General features: G+C 44.0%; 1 protein-coding gene across 4 annotated transcripts in view; it reads right to left on the bottom strand.

Moving 5' to 3' along the window:
- LYPD6 (LY6/PLAUR domain containing 6) overlaps positions 1-21,334 on the bottom strand; it is a 42,911-nt gene that overhangs the window by 14,824 nt on the left and 6,753 nt on the right. The window contains exon 1 of one of the 4 annotated variants that reach the window (XM_085308738.1): positions 8,009-8,043. The exons of 2 other annotated variants lie outside the window; for them this stretch is intronic. The gene's annotated coding sequence lies outside the window, so the exon portion shown is untranslated. Of the gene's footprint in view, positions 1-5,634; positions 5,866-8,008; positions 8,044-21,334 lie in introns of those variants that run through there. One more of the 4 variants, XM_085308732.1, reaches the window with a different exon arrangement.

The following is a 21,334-nucleotide window of genomic DNA, read 5'->3' as shown; positions in this document are numbered from 1 at the left end:
GGGCGGGCGCTCGGAGCGGGAGCCGCGCGCGCACCCCAGCACCGCGAAGCGGGACGCGGTTAGAGCCCTTCGGCGAGCGTGCGCCCTCCTGCCCGGGCCTCCAGCCCGTCTCCGTGCTCCTCGGGCAGAGACGCTCCGCGGCAGCCGCGCGTCCGCACGGGGAAATCGCTCCGGAGTCATGCTGGTGGGATAACAAAGATTATGGCTTTTGTTTTGTTTGGGATCTGGAGGGGTTTTGCCCCAAGCAGAACAAGGCAGATTTTACAAACCTCATTGATCATTTCAAGAAATCAGTGAGCTACAGCTGAAACTCTGTCGGTTCCCGCGGTCTCAGCAGCAAGAGAGTTGCTGTACAACAAGATCAGACCCCCACACCCCTAAAGAAAGCAGCTCTTCACATCCAGCACAGTCTAAYAAAGTGCACAGAAAGTAGCTTTTGTCAGAAATCTGCATACACCGTGTTTTACAAATACTCTGAACACGCGCACACGGGTGTGCACACWGGCACAAGTTCTGCCTTTCACATAYGYGTGTACAAATGAACTCCTTCCAACTGCGAAAATATTTGTTGCTACTTAAGGTAACGTTCAAATTACAGCCAGGGAAATATCAACAACTATTTTCAATAAAATCAAGCCTATTCAGTAATTACTGTTCAATTCACTCATTCTCTCTGTTTTTATGCAAACACACAAAAAGAAAATGCAATCACTTTTTGTGTTTAAAGGAAAGGTGTAAGAATCATCACGGATGTAACTGTCTTTTACTTATAAGCTACAGASTTTTGACAGAAAAAAGCTTCAACTACACTTCTTCCTCTCAAAATGTTCTTTTTTCTAGAAAGRAGGCTTCTCTTCATAAGCCACGTAAGCCCTAAAAAGCTTCATTAAGGCTCTGAAGACTTTATTTCTCAAGCAAGACCATCTTAGTTTACGGTTTTCAGCCAAAACAGCCATATGTTATACAAACATATTTTTCAAACAGGTATTGGTGGTGTAACGGCCATTATATTACTAAACCAGTATTTGCAGAACAGAGCTACTTTTCAGAGTGTGGCGACATATTTTTCCTTCTGAATTAACTCCGTTCCTTTCTAAATTTTAGTTGCCTCTCGTGCATAACAGCATGCACGCACCAAAGTAATAGAAAATGGCATGGACTAATCTGAATTGGGCCCTGGATCGCGGTTAGGGGAAATAGTCACATGGTATTTAGATCATACAGTCTGTTTATAAAAGGTCTTGGGCACTGACACAGAAATCCTAGTTAACTCAATCTTTCCAGCTTCAGCAGCACCTTTCAGATGGAAAGGCATCTCCATTCGCGTTGCAGAGGAGGATTACTTCTTCCTGCCCTTTGCCCTGACACTGCACGATGGAAACGAACCATTAGATTCACGGAGCAGCAGGACAATTGCTCATTTGTCAGATCTCGTTAGGGTGGCGACATGTCGCYGTGGTTGTCACCTGCTGCGGAGACAATGGCATGTCAAAGTCCTCGGACGACAGAGGACCGGGAAGTTCTCAAGCAAAGGCAGCGCCAAAATCAAACGTTTGGCTCTCCGGAAGACAAGTTGTCAGAGACAAAGATTATTTGTGAGGCCTGTGACCTAGCCCTTGCTCGTGGCCCTCCTGGCCCTCTCCCAGGCTCAGGAGGTATCTCCTCGCTGGCCTCCGCCTAGATGCTGTGAGCGATTCAGGCACTGGGCTACTGCCAGCTGAAGGGCAGTGCTGTCCCCATTTTTGCTGATTGACCTCTGCAGCTTTTTCTTCTAAATTGAAGAAAAAAACGTCAGACTTCAAGTCTCCCCGTATAAACACTCAGCTAAAGCAAGCTATGAAGGAATTCCTGGTTTACAGACATCTCTGTGGTCCTTCTTTCCACATACAAGTCCTGCACGCACTGTAGTGTTCAGTGCCTCTGTCCTGCAGGAACTAAAACGTTGCTCTGCTCTTTGGAGGTCAGGCGCAGATGGAGGCTGCCCCATTTCACAACACATTTATGCTATACTTCTATGCTATACRAGATGATTATGCTATACTTCTGCCTACATCCCAACTCCAGTTTCCTCCTATACCTTTTTCTCACGGTCCAGGCCCCATCTCCAATTTTTATGGCTTACTACCTCCCTTCATCTTGAGYACATTTTCTCATATCTTTCCACTTGGAAGATCCTTCATCTCACAATGCCATAAAGCAACATTTCTCCTTTCAGATAAATAAAAAGGCAAAAGCAAATAAAACCTCCCTCAGTATCAGCATGTATCAGCCTTGACATATCAAGCATAGCATGTCAAACCAGCAATGTCTGTGAGTAACTGTAGCAGCCACACTACGTGTAATTTACTCTTGCAGATTACACCAGGAATAACCAGCTGCAGCCATCTAGGCTATTTTCTGATGATTATTCCCAAGTGACAAATGAAGTCAGAGGAGCCACCACCAGTTTAACAATACTCGATGTCCTGTTCCAGGATGCAAAGTTTACAGAACAGTACTTCTTATGCACACTGGCAACGTGACCTTCTCAGCAGTTACAAGAATTAGTTCACCATTCCTTATACTTCCTCCTGCCCTTCTTATAGTCCCCACAAAAACTACGGATAGAAGTTTCCACTACTGAAACTACAAAATACGTGTTCATTTGCATCTTTCTACAGCTTCAAAAACAAAACCTCAAACTTGTATCTGTAGCGTTACCACCGTCCAAAGACAAATCTGAACTGCAATGGAAGATTTCCCTTCTGACACTGCATGTTAACATTTGATTATAAAGGAAACCTTCAGCTGGAGGGAAACATCAGCACCRGTGGTGCGACCAGCAGCATCCTGCACAGCAATCCAGGAGACGGTCCCCAGTCTTGCCAGTTCGGTTTGTAATTTTCCCACGGCACAGGACAAGGCTCTGCTCTCTCTAGTGCCTTTATCCACCTTTCCATCATTTCACAAACTTTTTTTTTTAATCTCTTTGGATTCAAGGCTCTCTGAGGAAGCCAATGCGCGTGGCTTCGCAGCCTTGGATCCTTATTTTATTTGTCATCCCTAGAAGGGTGGGCATGCCGCCTCGGCAGAGCGCAGCCACGCGACGCCTGGTGCCAGGCACCACCGCACGCGACCTTGTGCGGCTTTCCACAATGCTCCTCTGTTAGGGACAGCCAAGCTACAGCCACCATGCCTTTAAAAACAGACAAAAACCAAGACGGAGACCATYACGCTTTCTTCTCCTCGATTCCTTTGTCACATCACCAGCTTATTAGCAGATACCTTTTGCAGGTTTGAACCATCTTGAGRAAAAAAAAATAATCTTACTTTTGTTCCCCCTTTTCCCTCCACCGTATCCTGCTGAATTTTTTCCTCTGTCTTTTCTGCTTTTTCTTGTCCTTTCGTTTCTTGCGCACACGTGGCAGAAAGGTTTTGAATGGAAACTAGAACTCATTTGAATTCCCTTCAGATGTAGCCCCTTCCTACCTGCCTTTTAGAGAACTTCCTTTGGTGTGCAGCCCTGGGAACTGCTAGCAGCACGTTAGCCTCCCGGCAGCGTGCGGTGTAGTGAAGCGCATGCAATTTTTATCTAAAGAACCGGCAGGAGCCGTCGCGAAGGGGCTCGCTACCACCCCCCAATTACAGTAAGCCAGAGCAACTAAACAATCAAACACAATCAGCGTACAAATTACTCTCATAAATGTGGACGATCTAATCTCCCTGCTGCTAATTACAAAGCCTGCAGTTCATTGAGCTAAAAGCCTAGGACTTGGGGAAGTGAAGGGGGGTTACAATATGTTCCCCTCTCACACGGTCTTTTCTCTGATACAACTTAATCTTTAACAAGATGCTTTTTCAAGATTATTTTTATTAGAAGTCCCACATCAAGCATTACTTCCATTTCCAGTATGACTCCTCGAAGTCTAATTTTTTTCTTAGGACTGGTACCTGATCTAGGCCCAGTTGTTTTAATGAGTTTTAATAAAATAGCTTTTATARACATAAACCTCCAGATGATAAATCGGCTTTAGAGAATCAGAGAAGAAAGCTGAAAAAGGTATATTTCATTATCACTTGCACATTTCAGATACTTCACGTTGGTATGGGAAATGGCACAAAGGACAGAAAAAAAAAGTTAAATTAAAATTCCAGGTTAGACATAATTCATTCCTATTTCACTCCACTGCCTGTAACACACTGCAAGTCTAATAAACTGGGGAGCGGTGGCACAGGGCCCTGGCTAGTTTTTAAATTAGACATAGCATTCATGCCTGTGACTATGAGCAATTCTGAATTAGCAGAAAGACGGACATGGACGATCTGATAAATCACCTCGAGACCTATATTCCATGCTTTTGAGCGGCATGCAAAGTGGCAGCCGGGGCGGCGAGCCCAAAACTCAACGGGCCACATAGCGGGGCAGGATTCAGTTCAAGGGGAGTCTGAGAGCGGTGGAGCCTGGGCCGGCCGAGCTGCGCCGGGGCTACGGCGGGYGGCTGCAGCACCCGGGCGCTCGCCCCTCCGCATCCCACGGCGCGCGGGCYGACCTCAGGGCGCAGGGGGCCCGCAGGGAGCCCCGCTCCGCGCAGGCGGAGGATCAGGAAACCATGCACGAGCATAGAAATCCTGGGATTTTCCTGCCTAATAAGAAGCAAAAAAGTCCTGCCAGTTCCAGCACCTGGGCCTCCTTCTAGTTGCAAAGCGGGGTGAGGGGAAAATAAATTCTTTCTTAAATAAATGTTCAGGTTCACCGGGGCAATTGCAAGGGCTCCTGTCTCCAAGGCAGGGATGCTATTTGTGTGGACCACGCGTTGCTTGTGGCCCCTTTACGCTCCTTGCGAAAGCGGTGTAGAAAAATGCCTGGGGCAGCTGGAAGGCTCCATGTGAATTCCTAAGTTTCCTGCAAAGCCCACGAAGCACAGGGTTGGTGGCTCTACCCCAAAACAGTGGCAGCAGACAGGGTGCTATGGTTGTTCAAGGGAAAAATCAAGACAAGATCCTCAGCCCATGGAAAAAACTACATTTCTGTGAGGGTCTATATAGCAACAGCAGTTGGGGTCACGCTGGCTGCATTTTGTCCCCAGAAGCAGGAACGGTCCAGCCAGGATCTGGGGAAGCATCAGCAACAGCTCTGCCCGAATGCTTTGGACAGGGAAAGGGGAATGCAAGCCACACCGTGCTACCCACTAAAACCCTTGCCAAAGGGTAAGAGATGCCAAAGAGATGAGTGAAATAACAATGGCTAATAGAGTTTAATATGTTAATGCAGTTTAAGAAGCATATGTCTAATAAGACATGTAAGAAACAATAAAACTCCTAAGCCTCTCGCAGCTCTGCAAAATGCAGGTCATAAAATTTTAAAGGAGGAACAAAACAAAGTAGGAGAGAGTATCCCGTTCTTAGCACAGCACAGCTGGCAAACACTCTATTTTATTTGTAACCAAGCAAGACATGCAACTCTTCCCTAAAATAGTTTTCCAGTCTACAAGCCAGGCTAGCATCTATCCAACAGTTTTAAAAGAATTATCCTACCCTTCTGACCTATTAAGTTTACATTTTTATTAAGACTAGAAAATGGGGACAGTCTATAGACCAGAAAGATCATCAGCAGAAATTCATTGTTTTTAAAGGATCAAACATATGACTGTTTACCTTAAGGTCACTCCTGGATAAACTCATCATTCTACATCAACAAAAACTTCAAGCTGTAAAAAATTGCAACAAGCCGGTTAGTACAATTTTGTGGAAAACGTGTCTCAAACAAACATGGCATTTTGGAACAGGCAGGATTATGGCTCTGGCTGGGAAAGGAGATTGTTGCAGAGAATAATTGGTGAAGAGACCAACACAGACAGCCAAAACCTTCTGATTACAAAAATGAATTCTACCCAATTAACCAAGCATGCTCTGGCAGAATGAAAAAAATATCTCAGCAACATCTCAAAATCCAGTTGGTAAAAAGGATAGCTTTAAATCAAAAATAGTGTTTTAAATTAGTGTTTTAGGTTTTCTTCTACCCTCCTGCAAGGATTAGTTCAAAATCTTTTTTTTTTTTTTTTTTTAAATCAACATCCTTGACAATAACAACCCTCTTCTGCTGCCAAAACATGCGGAGAACACAGGCATTCGTGCAGTATTAAACAAAGCCAAAGACGTTACTGTTAAGGAGTGCGCCAAAATGCTTGTCGATAATGTAACAAACTGTGCTTTAATAAAACCATACATCAATCTACATCATTGTGTCTTCAGTCTGCTCATGCCTTCACCGTCAGAGCTATTTGTGACAGTTCTTATTGTACATCACCTCACACATTTGACATGCTAGATTAAACAGTAAATCACCAAATGCTCTGTATCAACCCAAAGTGAGGTTATAAAAGAGATAAGCTCTGAAATTATGATATTTTGAAAATGAGATTTTATTATATTAACTAATATTGAATTTGAGCCTTGCCCCACTGAGGACAAATGAGAGCTTTGTCACCGAATTTAATGTAAATAGGATTAGGCCATTAATAGTCCTTGAGACAGGAGAGATATTAATGAACTCGCTTGCTTTGCCCATTCATGCTATACTGCCATGTGTTTTTCCAAAACAATTTAACATATTTTTGTAGTAGTTAATGAACACCAGGTGGTATTGTTCCAACTCGGGACCAGCATATAGATTAGTCTATAGAAATGTTCTGCTGCTCTGGCAGTTCACGCAGAGTTCATGCCTTTTTTTTTTTTTTTTTTTTTTTACTTCACAACCTACAGGAGAATTCCCTTGGCACAAAACCCCAAAACCACAGGCAAGACACAGCGTGAGGGGACATGCATTTGGAGGCCAGGACTGCTCCTCCTGATTCCCAAGGAGGACACCTGACCCGGAGGGGAGCAGATGACACACGGATATACGCAGATAACTCTTAAGGCGATTGCAAGGAGACCGAATACGTGTCCAGCTCTACACCTGAAGCACCTACATGAAGTTATATAAACAGTGAGCTGAGCCTTGCACAACAGTTTTCTAGAATAAGTATTTCATTCTCTTTTTTCTCATGGCAGAAAAAATCAGCTCCCATTTGGGTTCATCCATGTCTAGACAACAAGTCAGAAGTGGCATCAGAAATCTGGTTTGTGCATCTAAACAAATAAGATATTTTTCTTGCAGTGCTTTATTATTAGCACTGCCTTTTTTTGTTCCACAAGAACTTTAAAAGATCTCATAGGAAATCTCCCTTTGCAGTAATTTCCATAGTCAAACTTTGGTTTTTTATTCTGATTAAAAAGGCAAAATTAATTCATATTTTCTATCATGTGCTATTGAAATTCAAATACCTTTCTCATAAAGCTTTACACAAAGTTGTTCAACTGCCATCCCTCAGATTAAATGTGCATTTTATTTGGTTTAAACATTACAAAAGCTACATATCATTAAAGTTAAGTAAAAGATACCCAAATTAGAATCGACCAATTAATGCACTTCCAATTGGCCAGTTCACCCATGGAGTAAACAAACTCTATTATTTAGCATCCTTAATTCATTTAGATCTTCAATAGCTTTTCTGGAAAAAACAAAACTCAACACAGCCCAAAACAAACAACAACTCCTCTGCTTCCAAAGAATTGCAAGGGTTATTTGAATTCAATGGCCAATTAGTTATCCGACATCTGCCTTCCTACAAAAAGCAATTTAATCCCTTCATTTCTCTAATTTGTTGGCAAAAAGGGGCAATTGAAAGAAAACTATCATCTCCATCGTGATGGGAAGCCATGAAGTGTTACCTTCAGTTTAGCCACCACTCCTGCGCGCACTTCAAGCTCATACCCCACCAGTGCGTTTCAGCTGATGTTCCTCTGGGCTAGAGACCCAACCACTCTTCATGGTACGTGGCCGCATACAGACCACCCGCAAAGCTAGCGGCAATATCTGCTTGCCTCCCTCCTGAAGGTTCTCCACCCCTATTGCCCCAAACTCTTCTGCAGCAGCCTTCTTCCCTTGCTAACACCAGTACAATTTTCAGAAGGACGAAACACTCACCCCGCAGCCTGAGTCGAACCGCGTTTGCCAGAGCAAATCCTGGCGTGCCCTGAAGAGCTCGCTGGCTCTGCCCCACGGCGGAGACCCAGACGGAGGCAAGGAAGCACAGCGTGCAGGGACACGAGCCCCCCTCCTGCCGTCCCATGGGAACGCCCGGCTTCTCCCCGCTCCACTTGCGAGGCCAAACCCGACGACGAGCTGTTTGCGGAACTTGGCTGTGATTTGTTTCCTTGTTCTTCAGCCATCAGCAGCAGACCTGCTGCTCAAACGTAGTTTAAGCAATCCCTGGAATCATCCAAGGCAGCAGACGCTCTGCTGCCAGATATTTAGACGGAGGGAGGATAAACGCTCTTAATAGAGTAATCATGTATTAAATACATTCTGTACAATCTGTTTAGCTTGGGTGTTTACTATTCATAAAACAACTTGAATAGCCAAATTAATCCCAGTTATAATTCATCTTCCTGAAGCTACAGTGATCTGAATCACTTTATTGTTCAGCGTTCAATTTGGTAGAGAGAAAACTAATTCATTCTGCATTGCACCAGCTTCCTTTTACATTTGGTTTTGCATTTTTATACAAATTCTGAACCCCCACTACATTTCACTTATAACTAATCTATAAACCATTATTCTATTTTACTGTGATGTACGAATATCATAAGTAAGGATACAGGCATAATGCAACATTTTCATCAAAAATACTTTGAAATGTGATATCACTGAAGGAAAAAAAACATTCCTATGCTAATTATCTGCAAATATGTCATAAATTTAATGTATATATATTAGTATTTCTTTAAAAAAAATAGTAAACCAAGACACTGCACAAAGGTATACACTGTTGCACTAGAACCACTGTAAACACAAAGACAGATTCTGATCCTCCCGGATTTCTCAGAAAAGCAGAACTATTCGATTGAAAAACATCCCTTCTTCTGCCATTACGTACAGCTATTACCTTAATACGCCAGAAATAATTAGCTAGTGCATTTCCCTATTATTCAGTGTGTTAATTCACTACTAGTTTCAGATAATAATATTGTGCAAGAATATAAATAGTGAATCTCCCAGAAACTACAATCTTGCTAGTTGATATCTTCCCAAAATAACAAAATTCTATTTCAGTGTTCATTGTGTCTCCTAAAAAAAAAAAAAAAAGAATACATGAAAAAAGCTACCCTCAAAAAATGTAGAGGGAACAGAGAGCAGGAAGACCACTGCAGGCTTTCCTCAAAGACCCCTTTGGCTAGATCCTGAAAGGCAGGTCAACACCACTCCATCATCCACCCAGTGCCCACCACTACATGTAGATCCTGGTTCTAGTAACAGAAACAGAGCAAACGAACCAGGAGAGTGAAGCACACTAAAGCAAGCGCCTCAGAGCCAGGCTGCTGGGCTGGGAGATGCCCAGCATCAGCAGAGAGAAGGAACATGACCCAGCGAGGACAGCATGGTGGGAGCTGCCCCACTCTACCTGCACAAAAAGATCCGGTTATCCAGGATGGAGAGAAACCAGACTCAACTTCCTCCTCTGCCTGGGTGGATACAGTTGCACCTTCCCAAACCAGTCTATTTTCCAAACAGAGACAGGGCACGGTGAGAGCAGAGAACTCCTCTCTCTGAAGCTGTTCCACTGCACGGAAAAAAAGAGAAATACCACGTGGTGCTGGGGGAGATGGTAGGATGGGACTCAGAAACAAGTATGAAAAAGGAGGGGAATGGCACCCCAAGCAGGCAGCCCGGCAGCTGTGACCGAGAGCAGGGGAACCGGGGTAGGTGCGGGTGAGCAGAGCATTTCAAGTACGAAGCACGTACCTCCTCATGGGTGTGGAAGCCGAGGCCGGAAGGGTATTCTTGAGCAGGCAAAGTAAGTGGGAATGATTTTTTTTTTTTTTTTTTTTTGATGGGAAGGTAGTCCCAGTTAAAATAACCCATTTCTCTGCAAAAATAGCCCCTTTTGTTGATTAAATATGTTAGGAATCATATTTTCATTGAACTATTTTACTGTCTCTTTTCACTTCGCCCTGTAAGTAAATGAAGTAGCTGTTTGGATCCATTTCTGCCTCCCTGGCCTTGCTCACATACAAACACGCACCTGTTCAAACAGGTATGGGTTTCGATTGATCTGGTTAGCTGGGATAAATCCAAGCATGGGCCAAATAGATCATTCTGCAGCTGGTTACTGGGTCAGTATGTATTGTTTGGCAACTTTACCAATTACAAGTTCACAGATAAAAACATATTGCCTAGCTTGCATTAGCTAAGGTTAAATCTCAAAAGATAATTTCTCCTTTCCTCCTGGAACACCTCTGCAAGGTAGGAATCATTTACCCTTCGTTCTTGTACTGAGCTGGTGCCTCCAATAAGTGCAGCTCAGGCATGTTGCTGTGCACCATGGTCAGGCAGCTCTGTTTTGGCATCCTGTCACCACTTTGCCTTCTGTCGATTGCCTGCTATCATACTCCTGCAGTCACAGGCAGCCCCATACCCTCATTTCTCAAATATTTGCCCTAGCGCCTTTGTCAACACATTCCACCCTTCCGTGATCCCAAAACCAGACCTCCTCCTGCTTGATCTTTGGTCCGTACAACTTTCCCATCTCCCCAGGAACCAGCTTCACTGCAGACTTCTCTGCTGCTCCATTTTCTCTCTTCCTCTGCACTGCCTTTTGCTAGAGCAATGCTGCTTCTTACCATTACAAAGTCCAGTTTCCCAAGTTATGGGGCATTTATGGCATATCATCAGTAGTGCAAATGTCTGCCAATTAACAGACATTATCTTCAATGCAGGAGAAGAATTTACATCAAAATTGTGCTGCAACTCATCTGCCTTAAACACTCACCTGAAGAATACCCTAAAAGCAGAAGTATTTTTCAAAATGTACTCTGCCTCCTTGATTTAACCATTTGCTTAATTTTCACATACTAGACATCAGGCATTACACAAGTCGGGAGATACAGCTTTCCTTATGTCACAGCTGCCATTTTCACTGCTGAAATACCATGATTTACTGGTTTTCTTTAGACACAGTCTCCACCATCAGTCCCATGTGCCTTCAATTTGTTGAAGAATAAATGTTTAATCAGTGAAACCTTCATCTGTCTTGAAAAATAGATTGCTTTGCATCTACGAATTTCTCTTAAAGCTGACCTTTCTTGACAACTACTTCCTGTGCTGACAAGAAGCACATACCTGTAAGAAAAGCGACTGTGACAGGATATCCYTTTCCTCCGGCCTAGAGAGAAAATGGGCTTCTAGGAAAGACCCGCCAGAAGCATAGCCTCAGCACTGCTATATTTATCACCACAATCAATACCGAAGAATATTTAACACTAAAGAAAATCATTTTCTTTAAACATTTGAACTGAAATTCTGTACAGTTTTGTTTTCAGACTTAAGCACCAAGCCTATATCAGCATTAGGCAATGGGACTCATACTACCAGAAGAAGTGCTACTTCCCAGAAGGCTGTATTCGTTGAAACTGGTATTTCAAATCATCTGAAAGGCTCCCGAAGTCCAAAATGCAGCACCTCAACTTTTAAACTCACTCCAGTTTCTTTAATATACACACTTACAATTGGGCAATTCCATAACGCTGCGGCAATTTTGCCGAATACGTGGTAAAAATCACCTGCCAACTACACCTGCCAGAATACTGCCTGGTTCCAGCAATTGTCCCTTCTTCCACCACTGAGCTGCAAAGCAGAACATTCTTCTAATTTCCTTATCCACAAATTATATTGAGACAAATTGTAAACACAAATGTTCCTGAGCACTGAAGACTATAGCGCTGGTGGAGCGAGAAACCTCGACCCATGCAAACCTGGTAACACATCCTGTGTTTTTCCTTCCTCAGAGCCACCACGGACTGAGCCAGCCCTCTAGCACAAGTCACATCAACTAACCTGTATTGTCTGACAACAGTTACCAGTCCTGGTTGGTTTGAGGACACCCTGATTTCATCACGTTTCTTTCCTTCCCAGTCAAAGGCCTCTCTAAGCATCGAGAAACCACCTCCAAAAGGCTGCAGGCTCCTTTGCACTAACAAGCCTTTGCAAAGGAGTCAGCGTGGCCAGTGCTACAGGAGCACAACGAGGACAGCAAAGGTGGTCCACACAATTATTTTAGAAAAAAGAAAAAAAAAGAAATTTAAAACTAGACTATATGTCAAGCTCCAGTAAGAACTAGGTATTTGAAAATTGGCTCAGATCATTAAAAATTAGGAGAAAAATTATTAAATTGACCTAGAAAAAAGTAGTATAAATGTTTACTCACTGAAAATCTGCAGAGAAGTTAATTGGCAAATGGACCAAAAATTAGAAATCTGAATGGTCTGGAAGAATACGTTAGAATATGTTTAATAAGAGGAATTTCAAATTGGTTTCCACTGTATTATTCTAATTAAGTTATCTTTTATATTTAATTGTGACCTCATGAACAATTAAACTGGCTTAAACACAAGCAGGCACTGAAATCAATATTTATAGAGAATGATGGCTTCTCCAAGAATATTTCATATAAAACAGATTACTCTACAACATCTATAATCATCCCCACAACTACCAAAAGCTATACATTCCTGCATTTTAAATGATTAATTGACTGATTTAAATTCCTTAACATCCAGTTATATCACAATTCACTGACTATAAAATCATCTATGCATTTAACTTCATGTTGAGTTCTAACTATAGAAAAATGCTGGAAGGAATTTCTGTTCTCTTTTTCAAAAGCATTTGGTGAAACATGCATTAACTGTTAATATCTCAAACATACAACACAAGAAAGACATTAAGGCAAGAACTATAAAAACCCTGAAGTGAGAATACATTATGGAGCAAAGCAATACTATAAATAGATAATAAGAGTATCTGATAAAGTCCACACTGGAAAGTGCAACAGAAATCTATTATATCCAGACAAGAAGTCCCAGTTTCTGCAGCACTTCAAGGAAATTCCAGCACAGGGGCCATTCTGCAAGCTCTGAACACAGACAGCTTCCACGGGACTCAGGAATGCTGACAACTTTGATGCTACCCAGAATAGAGCCATTCTATGCAGACTATAAAGTTAAAGAAAGATCAAGAGCTGCCACCAGGAATGGTCTTTTCCATCTAGCATTTCCATCCCAAAGAAAATGCAAGGCTGCAGAACTATTTAAGAAGCATTTCAAACAGAAAGCCTCAGGGCTTATGGAAAACCCTGTATCTCCGTGAAGAGGTTTTTTTGGAAATTAAGGACACCGCTAAGGCTGAAATCAAGAATTAGGCTGCATTTTCCCTTCAGTGTCTGTCCAAAACTGAAACACTTCTCATTACTCTTTCAATGATTCCAGGTCATGCTGTCCACAGACATTCTGAGCTCTTCTGGGGTCCTGCATGGCTCTCACCTGGTGGTCTTGTTTTGACCAAGACCTGTTCTGCATTTTGGAAAAGGGCGTAAAAGCAAGTAGTCCACCTTTTACTTAGCTGAGTGTTTGTCTCTCCACCTGCGCACCTATCTTTGCTGGTTTCAACGACTGTGTGTCTTATTAAGAACGAGTCACTGGATAAAGTGAGTGTACTTACACTCGGAGCTGGGCTAGAGCCCAGGTGACTGCACTTACAAGTGACTCTGACACGAGCCCGGTGCCTTCTCTGTCCTCGCCTGCATCCCCACACCACTCCGTTGTGCTGGGAGGAGCAGTGGTGAGAGGTGGGAAGCTGGCAGCTGGGCCACTCGGTGGGTGGTGGGAGACCCAAGCATCCAGGTCAGAGCGAATGCTGTGACCGTCCCCACGCTGACACCAGCGGTGCTGCACACCTCAGCGGGTAGTCCCAGCTTCCAACCCTTGAGTTTAACCACTTTGACTTTGCACCCTGGATTCTCTGCCTGCAAAAACAGAGATCACCTGCCCAAGGCTTACACAGCAAAAAGCCACACACATCTACACGAGGGTTGAAGACGCAATGTGGTAGGGTCCCGGAGCGGGAAGAAACGCAGTGCTGAGCCAGCGAGGCTCACCATCCACCGCGGGCTAATCCTCACGGCTGCCAATTTCTAAACAAGCTCTATACATGGCTTTCAGTGCAAAAATGTCGTACCCTTGAGAAACTATCTGTACATTTAGCAAAGCAAGGCCTTATTAGACCCAGAGCAGACCTCATCATATTTATCCCTGCTGCATTAAAAATAGTATCTTAAAAGAAAGTATTTCTGAATAATACTTCCTAAAATCAGAAGAGGCAGGGGGGTGGCAGCAGGTCATTTGCAACATCAGCACAGCCCAGAAGAACTGTAAATACTCAGCACCTTTTAAAATATGTCCCATAAAATTTTACATCCTCATTTCCCATCTCCTGCGAGCGCTGGCGCTCTRAACGGCGCCCTCCCGGCCCGCGGCCGCCTGCGCCGGCTCCCGCGCCGCTCGCTCGGGGCCGCGGCCGCTCCCGGGACCACGGGCCGAAGGACGGCGCTCGGGGGCCGAGCTCCTGCGCTGCACCTGCTCAGCGGTGTGGCTGCCCGCTAAGCGTCGCACATCCGAAGCATAACCGCTGGACAGAGCCCAGCGCTTCGTTAGAACTTAAAAGTTTTGCTTGCTGTGATTTTTTTCCTTAAATTATAGATTACTCTCCTAGGAGTGCTTCAACAGATTTGTTTGATGTTTTTTTAAACTACTGTTCAGCAAATAACATCACTCAAATTCTCTTATTGTTAAGCTAACAAATTCTGCCCTTGTTTGTACTATTGTAATTCCCAAGTACCTTCACTGGCTTCTACAGAGCTTTCTAAATTCAAAATTACACGAACAGAGAACATACGTGTGAGTATCCTGGATCTTCAAATAAGTTTTGAAGCGACATTTCTGACCCTTCCCCTTTCCTATTTTTTCCTATGAAAACTATTCCATTATCCATGACTCTTTCACTGTGTGATAACATTTCAATTAATTATTCTTCCTAAAGCTAAAATCAGTGGATTTAAGAGTTCCAGACTAAAATACATACATACATATATATATATATATATGAACAGCCTGCAACAGTGTCTTACGTGTGCAACACCTCTCTCTGGAGGTTTGGCAGAGTTTGGCTCTTTTCAGGTATTTATAAAGCCTGCTAACTCCAAAAACGTGTGAAAGGTATACAGGCACCCATGAGAAGACACCTCTGAAGCTACTGCTCCACCAGCTGTTTTGGGGCTGGATGCAGTGACTTTCAAGTCAGTAGAAAGCTTCCTATCGACTTCACGTAACTGCCCTGAAAAGCCCTTCCTGCACTGCACGGCCAGACGTCCTCCCTCAGGCAGAGGCTGGGCCAAGAGCTGCCCCGCTGGAAGGGCCGCAGCACGGCCAGCGCCCGGCCCCAGCTCCCTGCCCTTCGGCCCGCAGCGGCCGCGCTGTCGCCCGGCACTGCAACCACAGCTGCAAGCACCACTGCTACAAGCGCACAGTAAAAATAGCTTCCTCCACCTCACTCATCCGCGTTCAAACTGCTCGGCGGTGGCAGCAGTGCTGCTCCCGTGCCACCGCGTCCGGCGCCAGCAGAGCCTCCGGCAGCGCGCGGCTTCCCGCGGGAGCGGGGCCCCGGCCTGGGCGTGCGGAGGTGTCCGCTCAGCCGAGCACGGGCCCTGGTGTCTGCAAAATCTTCCTGCTCTTGCCCAGAATCAGGTCCCTTGTTTGCCGCACGCAAAACCAGCTACAATAGAGGTGCTTTTTAAAATACACCTTCCTGCAGAGGAGCAAAAGGTAACCAAAGAAATYGAGGCCTGCCAAGATGCAGCAGGATAAGACAGTAACCAAGCCTCGAGAACGAGGGGAACGTTATCTCTCYGGACTCTTACAAAGTTACACAGCAGCACTAGAAGCAGCGGGAATTAATTAGAAAGCCGGTTTCAGTGTCTGATCGCGTATCTGCTCTTTCTGCACCAGCTTTGTTAACAAGACAGCCCGGCACCTCCGCTGGCTCTGCCAGGACAGGCTGCACCTAGAAACTCGTCTGCTCAAGGCAAAAATGTTAGGAAAACGAAAGGGGGGAAAAAAACCCCAAGAGAGCAAAAATGATTCCAGTTTGTAAAATCTGTTCTCACATTTAATCCCTGTGCAAAGCTGAAACCTTCCATGCTTTCTCCTCCGTCTGCTAAATCTAACAGAAAAGTAAAGCAGCTCTCCCCCCTCCACAAATGGCTTGTCTCTTCCAGACCTGCCCGCTATAAAGCTGAAAACTTTGCACATGCACTGTAGCCATGAAAACTACTCACTTGAGAAAACAAAATAATCAGGGGATTAACTCTCTTCTTTATATTCTTTCGACTAGAAAAGTCAGTTCTACCCCAGAAATGAAGTGGCTATAACTCTTGCAAGCTAAGCTGGCATATGTTCTTATCAGCTAGTATAGATTTATGATTTTTTTTTTTTTTAAGTCTAAGTGGAAACACATGCAATCTTGATGATTAAAATTCTCTAATAAATCTGCAGACTCAGGTCAAAGCCAAGGTACCACATATAGGAGAGAAGGTGAACTTTCAGTCATGATGGGGCCAGACTCTTCTCAGCGGTGCCAAGCAGCAGGACAAACRGCACAAACTGAAGCACAGGAAGCTCTGCCTGACYGTGAGGGGGAATTTCTTCCCTGKGAGAGTGAYGGAGCCCTGGASCAGGTTGCCCAGAGAGGAGGTGGAGTCTCCTTCTCTGGAGATGTTCAAAACCCTAGATGCAATCCYGTGCAGCACGCTCCAGGTGACCGTGTCTGAGCAGGGGGTGGGGTGGACTAGGTGATCTCCAGAGGGACCTGCCAACCTCAACCATTCTGGGATTCTGGGATCTAGCAGCTGGCGATGGTGCTGGCAGAAGAGATAAATGCTGCRGATCCTCTTGCAGACTGTCAACACGCTCCGAATTTCAGATTTAGGCTGCATCTCCATTCACAAGTTTGGTCCGAGTCACTGCACCTGCTAGCGCAGTATACAGTAACGCAGACACACTACCTGCAGTCTAGAAGTGCTTCAAGGAATATAGATTATGCCACAAGCCAGCACAAGCTGCATTATAAACACTTTCACACAAACTGCATTTACACTCTTTAAAAWTTTTTTTTCCAGTTTGGCTTTACCTCGTGGGTTAAGAGCTTGCTTATACTAAGGTACCTACATCATTCAGCAGTTCAGAAAACGCTGGCTTCTAGAAGCAGAAGAAATAAAATGTAACACATAGTCAGCTTTTGTTATGACAGAATTAAACAGACATTTCAATTTCTGATTTATTATGGGAGGGGTTGGTTTCTGTGAAGCTTCAAACCAYGCTATTGTGCCAGAGCTATGCTGTCATCTGACTGAAGCTCTGACTCTCTGCCAGCGTGAGCAGTAATATTAAATGAAGCCAAAATGAGCTTCCTGCACTAAACTGGAAACAAAAGAGCACTTCTACAGTGCTGCCCTAGGGGTTAACAGAAATATATATGTCCAATTCAAGACACAGTTACCATCTTATCATATTATCAGCTTCTGCATGCATAGAACAGAAATACAATGGGGGATATTACATAACATGGCTATATTTAAGTCAATGCAGACAGACATTGATAGACTTCRGAACAGTGGCAGGCAACAAATCACCAACTCAGATCTACCCACTACAAGACATTCCTGCCTAGCTGCTCCTTTTCCAAATTTGGAACGCATCGCATCGGCTTAGAAGATGTAAACTACAACCCCAGTTGTAGATAAAAGAATTATTATTYGCTTTGAATTAGGAGAAACCCTTTGGACCATAATCTAATGTCACTGCCAGCCAGTTTTGCTGTCCCAGCAGCCACGGCAGAGGCCTTCCCCTGCCCAGCGCCCTGGGGGAACGGGCTCGGGAGGTTTAGCGCGCACAGCCTGGGCTGGGCTCACCRCCAGCAGCCTCACTTCAGAAAACGGCCATAGACATGGTGAAGGTGATGCCCTCTGTACACCAGCTTCAGCGCTTAATTTTAAGTGTCAGAGGACTGACAAACACTTCAGATGACATAGAAAGTGCTGCATTACACAGTCAGATCTCAAGATCTCAAGTCAGATCTTGCAGGGCCACTCCACGGCACATCACTTTTCGAGTATTTTAAAGGCATCTAGCTGCTCTTCCAGTTGCCCAGCAGCACAAAGCAGCTGTGCGCACCGTTATACCCCATGTTCCCTGAATCTCTGACAAGATGAGATACCTGAGGACTATGAAAATAAAGACGTTTATATCTCCAGGAGGTATAAGGGGACTTAGTTCCCTGCTGGAGACTACAGTACATACCATCTCATTCCTGAATGATGAACTACTTTTAATGAAACTACTATGAGATATTCCAGGTTAATTGACACAGACCTGAAGGTATTTAGGATTTGAAAATAACAAGCAGATATTAAAGTCTGACTTGAAATTCTTGAGAATAATGTGAAAAATCCAACAAACGAATGCCGCTCAGACAGATCTTGCTAAGACTTARCTGGTGGGCCAGCCCTGCCAGATGCTGTTGACAGTTACTGAAAGCACATGCAATCATTTCAAGGCAAATCACCTTGAAAGTAATCCTCTCTCAAGAAAGCTTACGATATCCAACAAATGTAAACCATTTTCAGACATCCATGGAAAGAGGAGGATTGTAACAATCTCAGAAAAGTGACCAGAATTGCACAATACAGACACAGATCGCAGAGAAAAACAGACCAGAGATGCGTGCCGGCATACCCACAGGGACTCAGGCACTGGCAATACTGAGGCTTAAAAACACAACTGAAATTATCAATGAATGCAGTTACCAAGTATTCCAGCCCAAATAGCACAAAAAATCAATTAAATGGCTTTCACTGTGGAAGTGGTCTCTGTTCCTGAAGATACCATAGGCAAGCTCTCAAGCAGATATGGGAAGAGTGTCTGAAATGTGAGCTTTCACTGCCAAAACCATCAAAATGTCATTGAAAACAAATGCCAAAGTGAATTTGGCTATCCAGTGCACATCGGTTTTCCAGTATCCAAAGCCATCTCAGAGCTTATGACATGTGATAGCCTTTCCCGTCTACAAAAAAGCTACGTTTTAATGCAAGTTACTGTATTTAAATGTGTTCTACAGATAACGAGTCCTCTAAAGACATCACTAGAATTTGCCCTGTTGGGTAACAGCAACAGCTCGGCTCCTGGCCTTGATTCATCATTGATTATCGATCAACAGTTATTCAGCGTGAAGCGCTCAGGTCCRCAGAACATCTGTGCAGCTTTCCACAGCTCTGCACAACAGGACTTACATGTCAGGACTTACATGTACAAACATACTTGTACAAGAAAGATATTTTTCCATTCATAACAGGAACATAAGTGAGCCTGAAGCGTTACTGTAAGGTTTTAAAACTTCTGATAACACATCCAGTGAATGGGTGTCAGGTATGAGCCTTCTAAATACACAGGACTTGAACCAGTATTGGAGCTAGAACTACCACAGCAATATACGCGTGTCTGTAACAAAGAACTGGCTATAACGTCAAACCTACTTTTTGGAACCTCAATATAATTTTCATCCATGAGTATCACAGACGGAACTTTGCTTTAGATATTTGGGTTTATTTTGATAGCCAAGATAGTCAAGAACCTTCACAGCATAWGAAGTAAAAAGTGACAGACATACAGACCTACACACCTTGCATGGCAAGCAATTTGGCGCATGAAGTCCAAAGCACCAAAACCTGTACTAATCACCTTGAGCTCATTAATTTACAAAGCTTTGGCCCAACTTTAGCGGCTGGCAGAYGATCAAGCTCTTAGTTGATGCAATCCAAACTAATCCACTAAGAGGCATTTAGAAGCCAGCTAGGAAATAAGCATTTTTATATTAGTAGAAGTGGTAAAAAGTTTTAATGACACCAGCCTCCTCAAGGTGAGGGGAACCAGTYGGTCATTCATCTTGCCTTTCCTTTGAACACCTAGCTCCATACATGATTTCCCTCCTCAAACCCCACCACTGSATTGAGTTACCGGGTTGTTACCTTCCTTCATCCATGCATCTCCAGTAGGTAAGCGCAAGCCAGCCCTCAACCCATAATTATGGCCCATATSCCCACTGCAAGATCACTATTCTTCCTCTTCCCTTCATTCAGCCACTGGGATCGCAGTCATAATTGAACCAATAAAGACCTCACGCCATCCTTGGAGCATGTGCTGTTCAGCTGGTTTCTCGTTACAAATTACTATGTGGAAAACGGGCTGTGGACCTCTGGCACAAGCCTGTGCTGCCAGTCTCCTATCATCGATACAGCTGAGTCCAACTAGGCCAGTAACAGTCTTGGCTGGTTGCCAGCAAAAGCCCACACAACTGCACTAGAGCAATGCTACGCACTGAAAGCCACCCATGACTGGCTCCTGGCTTCCACCCCGCCACCAAAGCAGCCACAGGCATCAGTACGTGTGGGGCGTTGCAGTAGCCTTTCCCTGGAGACAGGCAGAAAAGCAACCTGATACAATCTGTGTTATTGCATCTGTCCCTTTTTCGATCTTTCTCCTTTTGATCATATTTTTGGCGTGATTTCCTAAGGAAAGGAAGCTTCTGTCATCATAACAGGGTGTGTCTCTTTAGTGCTTTTCCTCTTCCTCTTCAATCTGAAACAACTCTCAGGCTTACCGCCTGARTTCAGTCAGGCTGGACACAGAGGCAGAGGTCATGAAATCTAATGAAAGCAGATACACACTGAAGACATCCTCCAAGTGCCTCAACCGGAGAGAAACTGCAGCTTCTATTAGTACCTCATCAAACACTTAGAAAGAAAAAAAGAAAGAGAGAGAGAGAATGAAGAAGAAACCATTTAAGTGTCCTGACTATGGAAGAGTTTCAGCTGCAGACCACAAGCATGTAAGGCACAAAGCCRTAAGAAAGTGGGCTTCATCAGACATATGGCTCATTGAAGGACTTGAAGCCATGCACGTGGCTGTCTAGCTTGCTTTCAAAGTACACATGGGTCAAATTYAAACATTTTTATTTCATCATTTCCAGAAAGCCAGAGGTTTGTTTTCTTTGTAGGTCTGAACGCCAAACTAAACACAGGATCATTCCCAGCTATTTTACAACCGATACATTTTTACTTTTGTTAAGTAGGGTACAAAGTGTTTGGTTCAACAGTGTTTGCAGCTGCATCAGCAGAGATTTGTGCAACAAAGCAGTTCCACAGAAAARCACTGGCTGGAACACAAAACAGCAAGAAAAGCATTTTGCAGCTTTGTCATTTAATTATCAGTTCTAGCACAAATGTATATTGAAGTAGAAGGCACCTCTTTTTATCTGGGAAAGAGCTAAGAGTCAGGAAATTAAAATAAGCATTTTAAAAACATTAAA

The sequence above is a fragment of the Rhea americana genome, unplaced genomic scaffold (assembly GCF_003343005.1).
Source record: "Rhea americana isolate MKP2758 unplaced genomic scaffold, rheAme1 scaffold_105, whole genome shotgun sequence".
Classification (NCBI taxonomy): domain Eukaryota; kingdom Metazoa; phylum Chordata; class Aves; order Rheiformes; family Rheidae; genus Rhea; species Rhea americana.
This window is presented reverse-complemented; position numbering and strand designations above follow the sequence as displayed.